Source organism: Triticum urartu, chromosome 5A (genome assembly GCF_056163025.1).
Source record: "Triticum urartu cultivar PI428250 chromosome 5A, HENAU_Tu73, whole genome shotgun sequence".
NCBI lineage: Eukaryota > Viridiplantae > Streptophyta > Magnoliopsida > Poales > Poaceae > Triticum > Triticum urartu.
In genome coordinates, this window is record NC_141877.1 from 401666274 (window position 1) to 401669282 (window position 3009).

Here is a 3009-nt window from a genome sequence, read left to right on the forward strand (position 1 = left end):
TGAATGGCGCCCCAGGCCGAAGCCCGTGGTCGGATCATAAGTACCCCAAAGGCACTTGTATTTATATATTTATCCGGTTTTCCGCCTTGTGATTTTAATATGCTGAATTGCGGGCTGCGGGCCGGCTCGCGTCCTCCCCCAGCAATCCTCATCTTCAGTGAATTCGCTGGATCCGAACATGATGGATAGCGGGTCACGTCTGCTACCTCTTGAGCACTGTGTTGGTTTTCCCTTGAAGAGGAAAGGGTGATGCAGCAAAGTAGCATCAATATTTCCCTAAGTTTTTGAGAACCAAGGTATCAATCCAGTAGGAGATCACGCTCAAGTCCCACGCACCTACACAAACAAATAAGAACCTCGCAACCAACGCGATAAATGGGTTGTCAATCCCTTCACGGTCACTTACGAGAGTGAGATCTGATAGATATGATAAGATAATATTTTTGGTATTTTTATGATAAAGAGAAATAAAGATGCAAAGTAAAATAAATGGCAATAGAAATAACTAAGTTTTGGAAGATTAATATGATGGAAGATAGACCCGAGGGCCATAGGTTTCACTAGTGGCTTCTCTCAAGAGCATAAGTATTACGGTGGGTAAACGAATTACTGTCGAGCAATTGATAGAATTGAGCATAGTTATGAGAATATCTAGGTATGATCATGTATATATGCATCACGTCCGTGACAAGTAGACCGAAATGATTCTGCATCTAGTACTATTACTCCACACATCGACCGCTATCCAGCACTCATCTAGAGTATTAAGTTCATAAGAATAGAGTAATGCTTTAAAGAAGATGACATGATGTAGAGGGATAAACTCATGCAATATGATATAAACCCCATCTTTTTATCCTCGATGGCAACAATACAATATGTGTTGTTTCCCTTTCCGTCACTGGGATCGAGCACCGCAAGATTGAACCCGAAGCTAAGAACTTCTCCCATGGCAAGAAAGATCAATCTAGTAGGCCAAACCAATCATACATAAAAGAATTCAAAGGAGATTCAAATATTGTTCATAGATAAACTTGATCGTAAACCCAAAATTCATCGGATCTCGACAAACACATCGCAAAAGAAGATTACATCGAATAGATCTCCAAGAAGATCGAGGAGAACTTTGTATTGAGATCCAAAGAGAGAGAAGAAGCCATCTAGCTAATAACTATGGACCCGTAGGTTTGAAGTAAACTACTCACACATCACCGGAGAGGCCATGGAGTTGATGTAGAGGCCCTCCGTGATCAATGCCCCCTCCGGCGGAGCTCCGGAAAAGGCCCCGAGATGGGATCTCTCGGGTACAAAAGGGTGCAGCGGTGGAATTAGGTTTTCGTGGTGCTCCTGGATGTTTGAGGGGTATGTGGATATATATAGGAGGAAGAAGTACATCGGTGGAGCAACGAGGGGCCCACGAGGGTGGAGGGCGCGCCCTGGGGGGTAGGCGCGCCCCCTGCCTCGTGGCTTCCTCGTTTGTTTCTTGACGCCCACTCCAAGTCTCCTGGATCACGTTTGTTGGGAAAATCACATTCCCGAAGGTTTCATTCCGTTTGGACTCCGTTTGATATTCCTTTTCGGCGAAACCCTAAAACAGGCAAAAAAACAGCAATTTGGGTTGGGCCTCTGGTTAGTAGGTTAGTCCCAAAAATGATATAAAAGTGTAAAATAAAGCCCATTGACATCCAAAATAGATAATATAATAGCATGGAGCAATAAAAAATTATAGATACGTTGGAGACGTATCAAGCATCCCCAAGCTTAATTCCTGCTCGTCCTCGAGTAGGTAAATGATAAAAGAAGAATTTTTGATGTGGAATGCTTTCTAACATATTTCTCAATGTAATTTTTTCTTTATTGTGGCATGAATGTTCAGATCCGAAAGATTCAAGATAAAATTTTAATATTGACATAAAAATAATAATACTTCAAGCATACTAACTAAGCAATCATGTCTTCTCAAAATAACATGGACAAAGAAAGTTATCCCTACAAAATCATTTAGTCTGGCTATGTTCTATCTTCACCGCATAAAATATTTAAATCATGCACAACCCCGATGACAAGCCAAGCAATTGTTTCATACTTTTGATGTTCTCAAACTTTTTCTATCTTCACGCAATATATGAGCGTGAGCCATGGACATAGCACTATATCTGGAGTAGAATGGTGGTTGTGGAGAAGACAAAAAAAGGAGAAGATTGTCTCACATCAACTAGGCGTATCAACGGGCTATGGAGATGTCCATCAATAGATATCAATATGAGTGAGTAGGGATTGCCATGCAATGGATGCACTAGAGCTATAAGTATATGAAAGCTCAACAAAAGAAACTAAGTGGGTGTGCATCCAACTTGCTTGCTCACGAAGACCTAGGGCATTTTGAGGAAGCCCATCAATGGAATATACAAGCCAAGTTCTATAATGAAAAATTCCCACTAGTATATGAAAGTGATAACTCAAGAGACTCTCTATATGAAGAACATGGTGCTACTTTGAAGCACACGTGTGGAAAAAGGGTAGTAGCATTGTCCATTCTCTCTTTTCTCTTTCTTTTTTTGGGCCTTCTCTTTTTTATGGACTTTCTCTTTTTTTTCGTCCGGAGTCTCATCCCGACTTGTGGGGGAATCATAGTCTCCATCATCCTTTCCTCACTTGGGACAATGCTCTAATAATGATGATCATCACACTTTATTTATTTACAACTCAAGAATTACAACTCAATACTAAGAACAAAATGTGACTCTATGTGAGTGCCTCCGGCGGTGTACCGGGATGTGCAATGATGCATGAGTGACATGTATGAAGAATTATGAACGGTGGCTTTGGCACAAATACAATGTCAACTACATGATCATGCAAGCAATATGGCAATGATGAAGTGTGTCATGATAATGGAACGGTGGAAAGTTGCATGGCAATATATCTCGGAATAGCTATGGAAATGCCATGATAGGTAGGTATGGTGGCTGTTTTGAGGAAGGTATATGGTGGGTTTATGATACCGGC